This window comes from Bos taurus, chromosome X (genome assembly GCF_002263795.3).
Source record: "Bos taurus isolate L1 Dominette 01449 registration number 42190680 breed Hereford chromosome X, ARS-UCD2.0, whole genome shotgun sequence".
NCBI classification, from domain to species: Eukaryota; Metazoa; Chordata; class Mammalia; order Artiodactyla; family Bovidae; genus Bos; species Bos taurus.
Window position 1 is genome coordinate 75020070 of NC_037357.1, and position 12759 is coordinate 75032828.

General features: G+C 40.2%; 1 pseudogene; it reads right to left on the reverse strand.

The window, feature by feature from the left end:
• Positions 1–11858, reverse strand: part of LOC100139951 (protein FAM204A-like) — a 42212-nt pseudogene extending 30354 nt beyond the window's left edge.
• Between the last annotated feature and the right edge of the window lie 901 nt (positions 11859–12759).

The window sequence follows — 12759 nt, forward strand, 5'->3', positions numbered from 1 at the left end:
ACCAAAAAGATCCTTAGAGATTACCTAGGATTACCTACAGATTACCTAGGATTACTAGATTACTTAGTTCAACCCTGTGGTTTTGAAATGGATGGATTTTAGAGGGTTGGGTTTTAAGATGAACTTTAAAAGCCCAAATAATAGAAAGGGATTTTTTTCTTTTTAATATTTATTTATTCAGCTGCACCAGGTCTTATATACAGCATGTGGGATTTAGTTCCCTGACCAGGGGTCGAACCCAGGTCCTCTGAATTGGGAGCAGGAAATCTTAGCCACTGGACCACCAGGAAAGTCCCAGAAAGGGATTTCTTAAGGTCACATACATGGTGACAGAATTTGGACCAGCAACCAGTGTACATTCTGCTTTTCTACATATGTAAGAACCATGAGGCCAGCCCCCTTGTGGGAAAAGACGTTCCATGAATGCAACTGAAGCATTTGCATTCTTTGCTCATTTTTTGAAGAGTAAAGAGCAAGATGAGGGGATTGCTAGAGGAACTGGTGTACCCAGAGGGTCTGGAAAACACTATCTGGTTTCATTAAATCAATCCAGGAAAACCTAGGCTCAGGTGAGTGCTGGAGCCTTTGCTAAGAATAAGACGAAAGGAAAAAAATAGGCTTAAAAATTTAATAGGAAGAATGTAAGCATTGAAAAAAATGTACCGCATTGCTCAGCAAACTTGAAAGCTACCCTCATTGCTGGTAGAATAACACCCAAACACTGGCAGATGTTCTTCTCACAGTCAAACTTGAGCACCTGCAATAAACTTAATATACTGAAATAGTGCAATTAAGCAGACTCCTCATGCCGAGCTTCCAGTTTCACTCACTTTAACAAACATAATTTGGGTGACATCATGAAAAACAACATTCTTCTTATGAGTGAATGTAGATTACAAGGAAAATGATCACATGGCTTAGCTTTGGCAAGCAAAAAGAAAGCACTAAGTTTGGCCCTTATGAAAATGTGTTCTGAAAATGACTGGTGCTTACACAAGTGATCAGGGTTGTTCAATACAGTATGTGTGTGTGTGTATGTGTGTGTGTGTGTGTGTGTGTGTGTGTTTGCATGCTTGCATATATCTACCCATGCATGTCACTGCTTGGCATCCCCTTAATTCTAGGTCATAGAATTATAAATGTCATCTCTCAAAGCAGCCTTAATTATCCCAAGCCCATTGTTCTACAGATGATAAACGCTGAGAATGAGAACTGGATAGTGACTTGTCCAATGTCATGCAATGCATCAATGACAAAAATCTGGACTAGAACAGAAGTCTCCTGACTGCCAGTTCTATACTTTCCTCTCCCCCTCTTACTTAGCACTGTGCTGATATGATTGGGACACTCCTCCTAGGAGCCATCATAGTCAACTTTTGTTATTTCTCTACAAAATTTATCTCTTTGTTTTCTTTAAACAGTGACTTTTTGCCTGTTGTCCTGGAAACAGTGTCTTGAAATCCCTGTCTCACACCAACAGGAATTGTCTGAAGCCTGAATTCTGGCCTGTATTAAGTTGAAAAAACCTCTACTGCTCTGGAAACAAATCCCTAATGAGGCAGAAAGAGGTGATCAGGAGAGGAGTGTGCATTTAGTCACAAGAGACTCTATGATGAGTAGCCCCAAATTTGAAGGCATATAATCATTTGAAGTATATGACAGTGGCAGAAAGGGAGTTAGGTGTGACCATTGTGATTGATTCAACAACTATTAAGTATCAACTTTATATCAGGTACTTTGGTATAGTGGAAGAACACAGCCTTTAGAATCTGAATGTACAATTCAAATTCTACTTGGACCACTTGCTAGTGGCATCTCAGTCACGTTATCCCAACTCCCTGAGACTTAGTTTCATCATTTATTAAATAGGAATAGTAACAGTATATACTTTCTAGGTTGTTGAGAGAGGACTTTAGATAAAATAGTATATGCTAAGTACCTATACAGTTTTTGGTATATAGTGAATGTGGAATAAAGGTTTTTTTTTTTTTTTTGCTGAACATGATAACAGATAATTTTAATAGTTTCATGAAAACTGAATAAAATATTCTCTCCATCTCCAACAGCAGGATTTGAAAAGATCAAAGCACTTCAATTATCTTGACTGAAAGAAATTGTCTATTGATAAATCAGGCTTAATCAATGCAAGAGGTGATGGTCAGAGGCTAGGTTCAACTTTTTGGATCTGTCTTACCACAGGCTTGTTTGTTTTCTACTTCATTCTAATCCATTACATTTGAGAGCCTTGTTCAGTTTAAATAGCACCATAAAATTTTTTCCTCTTCAGCTTTAAATTGGCTCTCCTCAGGCAGCTTTTGTGTTTGGACTGTATATTAAGGGCGTAACATAAAAATGCAATGCTGTGTGTATTCATACAAAACAGAAGGTCACAGGACCTTGCTCCCAAATGCCAAATTCTTCTAATCGCCAGCTAAAATACCAGTGTTTAAAGGGAAGGCTGCCTCACAAAACACGGTGTAGGCAATTGTACTCCTTGCCCCTGTGGCTTCCATGGCAGCTGTTCAAGGCAGAGCTGCTCTCTCTACTTGTATTGCCAGTGTTCCTAGAGCCAGAATGCTGGGTTGAACCAACAGCTTTTATTTTATGTTTTAAAATTTATTTATTTTTAATTGGAGGCTAATTACAATATTGTAGTGAGTTTGGCCATATACTGACATGAATCAGCCATGGGTGTACATGTGTTCCCCATCCTGAACCCCCCTCCCACCTCCCTACCCATCCCATCCCTCAAAGTCATCCCAGTGCACCAGCCCTGAGCACCCTGTCTCATGCATTGAACCTGGACTGGTGATCTGTTTCACATATGGTAATATATATGTTTCAATGATATTCTCTCAAATCATCCCACCCTTGCCCTCTGCCACAGAGTCCAAAAGACTATTCTATACATCTGTGTCTCTTTACTGTCTCGCATATAGGGTCATCATTACCATCTTTCTAAATTCCATATACATGCGTTACCGAAGAATTGATGCTTTTGAACTGCGGTGTTAGAGAAGACTCTTGAGAGTCCCTTGGACTGCAAGGAGATCCAACCAGTTCATCCTAAAGGAGATCAGTCCTGGGTGTTCATTGGAAGGACTGATGTTGAAGCTGAAACTCCAATACTTTGGCGACCTGATGTGAAGAGCTGACTCATTTGAAAAGATCCTGATGCTGGGAAAGACTGAGGGCAGGAGGAGAAGGGGACGACAGAGGATGAGATGGTTGGATGGCATCACCGACTCAATGAACATGGGTTTGGGTGGACTCTGGGAGTTGGTGATGGACAAGGAGGCCTGGTGTGCTGCAGTTCACGGGGTTGTAAGAAGTCAGACATGACTGATTGACTGAACTGAACTGAGCTGAACACTGTATTGATGTGTTTCGTTCTGACTTACTTTACTCTATATAATAGGCTCCAGTTTCATCCACCTCATTAGAACTGATTCAAATGTATTCTTTTTAATGGCTGAGTAATACTCCATTGTGTATATGTACCACAGTTTTCTTACCCATTTGTCTGTCGATGGACATCTAGATTGCTTCCATGTCCTGGCTATTATAAACAGTGCTGCGATGAACATTGGGGTACATCTGTCTCTCTTAATTCTGGTTTCCTTGGTGTGTATGCCTAGCAGTGGGGTTGGTGGGTCATAAGGCAGTTCTATTTCCAGTTTTTTAAGGAATCTCCACACTGTTCTCCATAGTGGCTGTACTAGTTTGCATTCCCACCAACAGTGTAAGAGGGTTCCCTTTTCTCCACACCCTCTCCAGAATTTATTGTTTGTAGACTTTTGGATAGCAGCCGTTCTGACTGGTGTGAGATGGTACCTCATTGTGGTTTTGATTTGCATTTATCTGATAATGAGTGATGTTGAGCATCTTTTCATGTGTTTGTTAGCCATCTGTATGTCTTCCTTGGAGAAATGTCTGTTTAGTTCTTTGGCCCATTTTTTGATTGAGTCATTTATTTTCCTGGAATTGAGCTGCAGGAGTTGCTTGTATATTTTTGAGATTAATTCGTTGTCAGTTGCTTTCTTTGCTATTATTTTCTCCCATTCTGAAGGCTGTCTTTTCACCTTGCTTATAGTTTCCTTTGTTGTGCAGAAGCTTTTAATTTTAATTAGGTCCCATTTGTTTATTTTTGCTTTTATTTCCAATATTCTGGGAGGTGGGTCATAGAATATCCTGCTGTGATGTATGTCGTAGAGTGTTTTGCCTATGTTTTCCTCTAGGAGTTTTATAATTTCTGGCCTTACATTTAGATCTCTAATGCATTTTGAGTTTATTTTTGTGTATGGGGTTAGATTTCTTTGGAAGAATGATGCTAAAGCTGAAACTCCAATACTTTGGCCACCTCATGTGAAGGGTTGATTCATTGGAAAAGACTCTGATGCTGGGAGGGATTGGGGGCAGGAGGAGAGGGGGATGACAGAGGATAAGATGGCTGGATGGCATCACTGACTCTATAGACATGAGTCTGAGTGAATTCCAGGAGTTGGTGATGGACAGGGAGGCCTGGAGTGCTGCGATTCATGGGGTCGCAAAGAGTCGGACATGACTTAGCGACTGAACTGAACTCAACTGATGGTGTTAGAAAGTGTTCTAGTTTCATTCTTTTACAAGTGGTTGACCAGTTTTCCCAGCACCACTTGTTAAAGAGATTGTCTTTTTTCCATTGTATATTCTTGCCTCCTCTGTCAAAGATATGATGTCCATAGGTGTGTGGATTTATCTCTGGGCTTTCTATTTTATTCCATTGATCTATATTTCTGTCTTTGTGCCAGTACCATACTGTGTTGATGACAGTAGCTTTGTAGTATAGCCTGAAGTCAGGCAGGTTTATTCCTCCAGGTCCATTCTTCTTTCTCAAGACTGCTTTGGTTTTTTGAGGTTTTTTGTATTTCCATACAAATTGTGAAATTATTTGTTCTAGCTCTGTGAAAAATACGGTTGGTATCTTGATAAGGATTGCATTGAATCTATAGATTGCTTTAGGTAGTATACTCATTTTCACTATATTGATTCTTCCAATCCATGAACATGGTATATTTCTCCATCTATTTGTGTCATCTTTGATTTCTTTCATCAGTGTTTTAGTTTTCTATATATAGGTATTTTGTTTCTTTAGGTAGATTTACGCCTAAGTATTTCATTCTTTTTGTTGTAATGGTGAATGGGATTGTTTCCTTAATTTTTCTTTCTGTTTTCTCATTGTAGTGTAAAGGAAAGCAAGGGATTTATCTGTGTTAATTTTATATCCTGCAACTGTACTATATTCATTGATTAGCTCTAGTAATTTTCTGGTGGAGTATTTAGGGTTTTCTATGTAGAGGATCCTGTCATCTGCAAACAGAGTTTTACTTCTTCTTTTCCAATCTGGATTCCTCTTCTTTCTTTTTTTTTTTTTTAATTTTATTTTATTTTTAAACTTTACAATATTGTATTAGTTTTGCCAAATATCGAAATGAATCCACCACAGGTATACACGTGTTCCCCATCCTGAACCCTCCTCCCTCCTCCCTCCCCATACCATCCCCCTGGTTCGTCCCAGTGCACCAGCCCCAAGCATCCAGTATCGTGCATTGAACCTGGACTGGCATCTCATTTCATACATGATATTATACATGTTTCAATGCCATTCTCCCAAATCTTCTCACCCTCTCCCTCTCCCACAGAGTCCATAAGACTGTTGTATACATCAGTATCTCTTTTGCTGTCTCGTACACAGGGTTATTGTTAGCATCTTTCTAAATTCCATATATACGCATTAGTATACTTTATTGGTGTTTTTCTTTCTGGCTTACTTCACTCTGTATAATAGGCTCCAGTTTCATCCACCTCATTAGAACTGATTCAAATGTATTCTTTTTAATGGCTGAGTAATACTCCATTGTGTATATGTACCATAGCTTTCTTATCCATTCATGTGCTGATGGACATCTAGGTTGCTTCCATGTCCTGGCTATTATAAACAGTGCTGTGATGAACATTGGGGTACACGTGTCTCTTTCCCTTCTGGTTTCCTCAGTGTGTATGCCCAGCAGTGGGATTGCTGGATCATAAGGCAGTTCTATTTCCAGTTTTTTAAGGAATCTCCACACTGTTCTCCATAGTGACTGTGCTAGTTTGTATTCCCACCAACAGTGTAAGAGGGTTCCCTTTTCTCCACACCCTCTCCAGCATTTATTGCTTGTAGACTTTTGGATTGCAGCCATTCTGACTGGTGTGAAATGGTACCTCATAGTGGTTTTGATTTGCATTTCTCTGATAATGAGTGATGTTGAGTATCTTTTCATGTGTTTGTTAGCCATCTGTATGTCTTCCTTGGAGAAATGTCTGTTTAGTTCTTTGGCCCATTGTTTGATTGGGTCATTTTTTTTTTTTCTGGAGTTGAGCTGTAGGAGTTGCTTGTACATTTTTGAGATTAGTTGTTTGTCAGTTGCTTCATTTGCTATTATTTTCTCCCATTCTGAAGGCTGTCTTTTCACCTTGCTAATAGTTTCCTTTGATCTGCAGAAGCTTTTAAGTTTAATTAGGTCCCATTTGTTTATTTTTGCTTTTATTTCCAATATTCTGGGAAGTGGGTCATAGAGGATCCTGTTGTGATGTATGTCAGAGAGTGTTTTGCCTATGTTCTCCTCTAAGAGTTTTATAGTTTCTGGTCTTACGTTTAGATCTTATTTCTTTTTCTTCTCTGATTGCTGTGGCTAAAACTTCCAAAACTATGTTGAATAGTAGTGGTGAGAATGGGCACCCTTGTCTTGTTCCTGACTTTAGGGGAAATGCTTTCAATTTTTCATCATTGAGGATAATGTTTGCTGTGGGTTTGTCATATATAGCTTTTATTATGTTGAGGTATGTTCCTTCTATGCCTGCTTTCTGGAGGGTTTTTTTGTTTATCATAAATGGATGTTGAATTTTGTTAAAGGCTTTCTCTGCATCTATTGAGATAATCATATGGTTTTTACCTTTCAATTTGTTAATGTGGTGTATTACATTGATTGATCTGAGAATATTAAAGAATCCTTGTATTTCTGGAATAAAGCCCACTTGGTCATGATGTATGATCTTTTAAATATGTTGTTGGATTTTGTTTGTTAGGATTTTGTTAAGGATTTTTGCATCTATGTTCATCAGTGATATTGGCCTGTAGTTTTCTTTTTTTGTGGCATCTTTGTCTGCTTTTGGCGTTAGGGTGATGGTGGCCTCATAGAATGAGTTTGGAAATTTACCTTCCTCTGCCATTTTCTGGAAGAGTTTGAGTAGGATAGGTGTTAGCTCTTCTCTAAATTTTTGGTAGAATTCAGCTGTGAAGCCGTCTGGTCCTGAGCTTGTTTTCTGGAAGATTTCTGATTACAGTTTTGATTTCCATGCTTGTGATTGGTCTGTTAAGATTTTCTATTTCTTCCTGGTTCAGTTTTGGAAAGTTATACTTTTCTAAGAATTTGTCCATTTCTTCCAAGTTGTACATTTTATTTGTATATAGCTGCTGATAGTAGTCTCTTATGATCCTTTGTATTTCTGTGTTATCTGTTGTGATTTCATCATTTTCATTTCTAATTTTGTTGATTTGATTCTTTTCCCTTTGTTTCTTGATGATTCTGGCTAATGGTTTTTTAATTTTATTTTTCTTCTCAAAAAACCAGCTTTTAGCTTTGTTGATTTCTGCTATGGTCTCTTTTGTTTCTTTTGTATTTATTTCTGTCCTAATTTTTAAGATTTCTTTCATTCTACTAGCCCTGGGATTCTTCATTTCTTCCTTTCTAGTTGCTTTAGGTGTAGAGTTAGGTTATTTGACTTTTTCTTGTTTCTTGAGGTAAGCCTGTATTGCTATGAACCTTCCCCTTAGCACTGTTTTACAGTGTCCCATAGGTTTTGGGATGTTGTGTTTTCATTTTCATTCGTTTCTATGCATATTTTGATTTCTTCTGTGATTTGTTGCTTATTCAGAATCGTGTTATTTAGCCTCCATATGTTGGAAGTTTTAATAGCTTTTCCCTGTAATTGAGATTTAATTATACTGCATTGTGATCAGAAAAGATGCTTGGAATGATTTCAGTTCTTTTGGATTTACCAAGGCTAGATTTATGGCCCAGGATGTGATCTATCCTGGAGAAGGTTCTGTGTGCACTTGAGAAAAAGGTGAAATTCATTGTTTTGGGGTGAAATGTCCTATAGATATCAATTAGGTCTAACTGGTCCATTGTATCATTTAAAATTTGTGTTTCCTTGTTAATTTTCTGTTTAGTTGATCTATCCGTAGGAGTGAGTGGGATATTAAAGGATCCAACTATTATTGTGTTATTGTTAATTTCCCCTTTAATACTTGTTAGCATTTGCCTTACATATTGTGGTGCTCCTATGTTGAGTGCGTATATATTTAGAATTGTTATGTCTTCTTCTTGGAGTGATCCTTTGGCCATTATGTAGTGTCCTTCTTTGTCTGTTTTCACAGCCTTTATTTCAAAGTCTATTTTATCTGATATGGGTATTGCTACTTATGTTTACTTTTGGTCTCCATTTATGTGAAATATCTTTTTCCAGCCCTTCACTTTCAGTTTCTATGTGTCCCCTGTTTTGAGGTGGGTTTCTTGTAGGCAACAAATATAAGGGCTTTATTTTTATATCCATTCATCCAGTCTTTGTCTTCTGGTTGGGGCATTCAACCCATTTACATTTAACGTAATTATTGGTAAGTATGATCCCATTACCATTTTCTTTGTTGTTTTGGGTTCAGGTTTATAAACTTTTTCTGTGTTTCCTATCTAGAGAAGATCTTTTAGCATTTGTTGGCGAGCTGGTTTGGTGGTGTTGAATTCTCTTAACTTTTGCTTGTCTGTAAAGCTTTTGATTTCTCCTTCATATTTGAATGGGATCCTTGCTGGGTAGAGTAATCTGGGTTGTAGGGTTTTCTCTTTCATCACTTTAAGTATGTCCTGCCAGTCCCTTCTGGCCTGAAGAGTTTCTATTGAAAGATCAGCTGTTATCTTTATGAGAATCCCTTTGTGTGATATTTGTTGTGTTTCCCTTGCTGCTTTTAATATTTGTTCTTTGTGTTTGATCTTTGTTAATTTGATTAATATGTGTCTTTGGGTGTTGTGCCTTAGATTTATCATGTTTGGGACTCTCTGGGTTTCTTGGACTTAAGTGACTATTTCCTTTCCCATTTTAGGGAAGTTTTCAACTATTATCTCCTAGAGTATTTTCTCATTGCCTTTCTTTTTGTCTTCTTCCGGGACTCCTATGATTCGAATGTTGGGGCATTTGACATTGTCCCAGATGTCCCTGAGGTTGTCCTCATTTCTTTTAATTCTTTTTTCCTCTCCGCTTCTTTTATTCTCACCATTCTATCTTCTACCTCACTTATCCTATCTTCTGCCTCAGTTATTCTACTGTTGCTTCCCTCCAGAGTGTTTTTGATCTCATTTATTGCATTATTCGTTATTGATTGACTCTTTTTTATTTCTTCTAGGTCCTTGTTAAACATTTCTAGCATCTTCTCAGTCCTTGTCTCCAGACTATTTATCTGTAACTCCATTTTGTTTTCAAGATTTTGGATCATTTTTACTATCATGATTCTGAACTATTTTTCAGGTAGACTCCCTATCTCCTCCTCTTTTGTTTGGTATGGTGGGCATTTATCATTTTGCTTAACCTGCTGATTATTTCTCTGCCATTTCATCTTGTTTAGATTGCTGTGTTTGGGGTGGCCTTTCTGTATTTGGCAGTTTGTGGTTCCTCTTTATTGTGGAGGTTCCTCACTGTGGGTTGGGTTGGATGAATGGCTTGTCAAGGTTTCCTGGTTAGGGAAACTTGAGTTGGTCTTCTGGTGGGTGGAGCTGGATTTCTTCTCTCTGGGGTGCAATCAAGTGTCCAGTCGTGAGTTTTGAGATGTTTATGGGTTTGGTGTGACTTTGGGCAGCCTGTATATTAAAGCTCTTGGCTATGTTCCTGTGTTGCTGGAGAATTTACATGGTATATCTTGCTGTGGAACTTGTTGGCTCTTGGGTGGAACTTGTTTTCAGTGTAGGTATGGAGATTTTTGGATGAGCTCTTATCAGTTAATGTTCCCTGGAGTCAGGAGTTCTCTGGTGTTCTCAGGTTTTGGACTTAAGCCTCCTGCCTCTGGTTTTCAGTCTTATTCTTACAGTGGCCTCAAGACTTCTCCATCCATATAGCACTGATGATAAAACATCTAGGGTAATGGAGAAAAGATTCTCCACAATGAGGGACACCTAGAAAGGTTAGCTGAGTTACATGGAGAAGAGAAGAGGGAGGAGGGAGATAGAGGTGACCAGGAGGAGAAGAGGGGGAATCAAAAGGGGCGAGAGCAATCTAGCCAGTAATCAAATCCCTATGTGCTCTCCACAGCCTGGAACACCCAGAGAGGTTCATGGAGTTACACAGAGAAGAGGGAGCAAGGAGATAGATCTGATGAGGAGGAGACGAGGGTGGGTGTAGGGGACCAAAAGGAAAGAGGCAGATCTAGCCAGTAATCAGTTCCCTAAGTGTTCTCCACAGCCTGGAATACCCAAAGAGATTCACAGATTTGGGTAGAGAAGAGAAGTGGGAGGGAGGAGATAGATGTGACCTAGGGGAGAAAAAGGAGAGTAAAAGGGGGAGAGGGCAATCAAGCCAGTAATCACACTCCTAGGTAAAAACTGGGTACTGAAGATTGGATACTTAAAGATACAAAATTGATAACAAATACCAAAAAGCAAAGATTAAAAATCTAAAGTAGAGATTAGACTCTCAAAAATACAATATTGAAAAAACAAAACAAAATCACAAAGATTATAAAAAAATATGAAGTTTGCTTTTGTTTGGAATGTAATAGTAGGTTATACAAATGAAAACTAAAGGAGTAATAGAGGACTTAAAATAAAAAAAAATTAAAAAATGATAATACTAAAAATATATCTAGGAATTTATCTGGAGCTGTTGCAGGCTGTATGGGGTCAGTTCAGTTTCAGATAGTTCCTTGTTCCAGCTTATACTTCTCAAGATCTATAGGCCCCTTCCAATGTAGTCGGTGCTAACTATAGGGTTTTAATCTGTTGTACCTGTCACTTCCAAAGCGGTTCCCTCTGCTTATTTTGGCTTCTTCTGTTTGCAATCTCTTCAGTGTTTAATTTCCACCCTGACGCAAGGGGGCGAAAGTGGTCACTTATTTAGGCTCACTTGTTCAGTCGTGCTGTGGGAAGGGAGGAACACTGCAAACAAATATCACTGGTGTGCATGGGGAGTGCTCACAGTGTTTCGGCCACACTGGGTTTGCCCCCGCTCACAGCGTGCTTTCCCAGTCTACACTGCTTAGGCTCCTGGTTGCTCTGCAAGGCATCTGTCTAAAGGGGGCCCTGGGCTGCGTGCACTTCCCAGGTCTAAGCCGCTCAGGTTTGAGTTCTTGGGTACTCCGCAAAGGCGCAGACTAGGTTGGGCCTGCGTTTTGTGCCCTTCCCAGGTCTGAGCAGCTCAGGTGACCAGGTGCTTGGCGAGTGCACTCTCCTTAAGTGCCGTGCGTCTTATCACCTCCCCAGTCCCAGCTGCTCGGTTTCCCGTGTGTGCCATCTGAGGTGTGCCATGTGTCTCTTCTGGGGAGATAATCTCTGGCTGCAACTCTCCCAGCAGACGTCATCCGTCCAAGATCCCAGGAAGGCTTGATTGGCAACTGGGAGCCTGCTGGCAGTTTGATGGAGGATGCCGTCTCTGGGGCTGAGTTTGCCCCTTTCCGGCTCTGGCTGTTGCCTGCCTGCCTCCCTGCCTTCAGCAGGGGATGGGCCGGTCCGCTGCCAGCTAGCTCTTTTCCGGTATTCACTCAGTCCTTTGTTCTGTGAGCCAGCCGGCAGTGCCATAGTTGAGGGCTTTTCGCGGGAAAGTTCTCTCTCTCTCTTTCTCTCTCTCTGGCTATCCCACAGTTTGGGCTGCTATCTCATATTAGCTCCCTCAGATTGCCCTCAGGGCATTCAGTCACAATCTTTACCCTAAGCCATGTGGCCCGCACCTTCCTGTTCAGCCCCGCTTGCTGGTGGTGGATGCGAGCGTCTGGGCTACTTCTCCGCTGGGAATTGCTGTTAGGCACATAATCTGTGGGTTTTATTTATTTATTTATTTTTCCTCCCGGTTATGTTGCCCTCTGAGATTCCAAAACTCCCCACAGACCCGCCGGTGAGAGGGTTTCCTGGTGTTTGGATACTTCTCCTCTTTTATGACTCCCTCCCTTGGATCTCTGCCCCTAACTCTCTTGTCTCTCTTTTTATCTTCTATATTTTGTCCTACCTTCTTTTGAAGACAATGGGCTGCCTTTCTGGGTGCCTGATGTCTTCTGCCAGTGTTCAGAAGGTGTTTTGTGGAATTTACTCAGTGTTCAAATGTTCTTTCAATGAATTTGTGGGGTGGGGGGGAAGTGGTTTTCCCATCTTATTCCTTTGCCATCTTAGGACTGCCACCCCATCCCCCCCACCCTGGAATAAAGGTTCTTTACCTACTGTGTGAAATGAGTAGATGAAGATATAGGCACCGGCTTTAGGGAAAGTACAGCTTAGAAAAGGAAATAAGCCATGTATTCAAATGACTGTTACACATTTTTATAGTTTTGATCCCTTTGACCTGCTTGTAAGGGGCAAAACCCCATGGACTTCCAGGCTCCTGTGTCCATGGAATTCTCCAGGCCAGAATACTGGAGTGAGTAGCTGTTCCCTTCTCCAAGGGATATTCCCAACAGAGGGATCTAACCCAGGTCTCCCACGTTGCAGG